Consider the following 1,842-nt stretch of genomic DNA (forward strand, 5'->3'; position numbering starts at 1 on the left):
AACATAATTATGAACATGGAGATAAGTAATAGCATTTATTATTGCCTCTAGGGCATATCTCCTACAGACTCCCACTTGCACTAGAGTCAATAATCTAGTTAATGCTAATGCACTTTACACCTGTGGCATACTGGTGTAAAAAATGCTTCGCATGTGGTATAGCCTGATGTCCATCGGATCTGACAACTTCAGCTCCATGTGTATCTCTGCATATCCTCGCATTTTCATGCTTTCACAAAATTCATATTTTGTGTGGACTTGGCGTTGTATGTATGTGAATCATAGGTCGAACCTGGATTCCTCAGACTAAGTTATGGAGCAACTACCTGCAGTAGTGTCCCACTGACAAAAGCCACCTTGGAACCATACTAAGTTCATGAATGAACTATATGATTCAACATCTTCTTTGTCGCTTCTAAAGCGTCAACATACTTAGTCATTGTTATAGAATTCGCCACAGTATCCTGTTGGGAACAATTTCCAACTACCGTGCCACCATATTGTGTATGACACAAAACCTTAACTTAAATCGAAAATCGCATGGAGAAAAGATGAAGACTGTACCGATGTAACATTTTACAACGAACTCTTCATGATCTCCGTTTGCGAGAAAACATATCATCAGTACTTACTCTAGTACTCAGTGACATCTTTCACTGTTTTCCCACGATCAGTACTTTGATGACTTTAGTATCCATACTCGCAACACCTTGGGAGTATCGTACATATCTGGTTGTTTTTACATACCATGGAATACATGATTAATCCAAAACACGAAGGTGTGTGGAATCTCCATCATGTATTTTACTCATCAGTGTTTTGGGACACCGAGTCTTGTAAAAACTCTTTCCATGTGACTTGGTCAAGAATCACTCCTTGGCGTTTTAAATGCTAAATAGGTTTTAGCACCTTGTCAATATGTATTCATTGCTTAGCCATATTAGGTAAATCTATCTCCATAGATCATCAGTCCTAATATTGAGGCTATTTAGCCTAAGCACTTCACCAAAAACAATTTCAAATGAAGTCCTAATACGTGTCAAGAAATTTATTTCCAATTAACAATGTGTCAAGCACACAAGGTATTCAGAAATATTATTATGCTCCCACTTACTTTCTTGAAACCACAAGCATCTTCGTTACCCATTGATGAAGTCAAATCCCTTTGACCATTCCATCAAAAACGAAGATTCCAACTCCATTTTGCTTTCTTCTGTCCATTGCTGGAACTCTGAAGCTAGCATACTTACTAGCATCCTTGGGCCGACAAAATACTTTGGATTGTATCACATACAAGTTCTAGGTTGTTTTTCCATTCACTACAAAAAAAAGACACATCCGTGACATTTTGGGCCGAACGAATTTTTTTTCTGTCATACATATGACACTTCTATGACGATAATTGTGACAAAACCAGGTATCATCATAGATGTGGTGGGCTCCTACTTCTATGACAAAAAATCATGACAGAAAATGGGCTTTTCGTCCTGGGCGGGCCGGAGACGCAGCTGCATGATATTCTTTGGGCCGTCCATGATGGAAAAACCGTGGTAGAAGCGATGGCGAGGAAAATTTCGGGGAGTTCCCGGTTACGGTGGGAGGTCGGGGGCCGAGCGATGCGCGTTTCTCTCGTACACGTACGCGCGTGTGTGCGAGGCGTTGGCTCTAACTGAACCCGAGCGAGGCGTTGGGCTCTAACTGAACCCGAGCGATTGCACTGCAGGCTACGTGTTGCTGAACCCGAGCGATCGATCGATGGCTGTTAACTGAACCCGATCGAGCGATTCCTTCGCTACTGCTGCTAACTGAAGCCGATCGATGCTGCCTCTGGGATGAACAGTG

The sequence above is a fragment of the Triticum aestivum genome, chromosome 3D (assembly GCF_018294505.1).
Source record: "Triticum aestivum cultivar Chinese Spring chromosome 3D, IWGSC CS RefSeq v2.1, whole genome shotgun sequence".
NCBI classification, from domain to species: Eukaryota; Viridiplantae; Streptophyta; class Magnoliopsida; order Poales; family Poaceae; genus Triticum; species Triticum aestivum.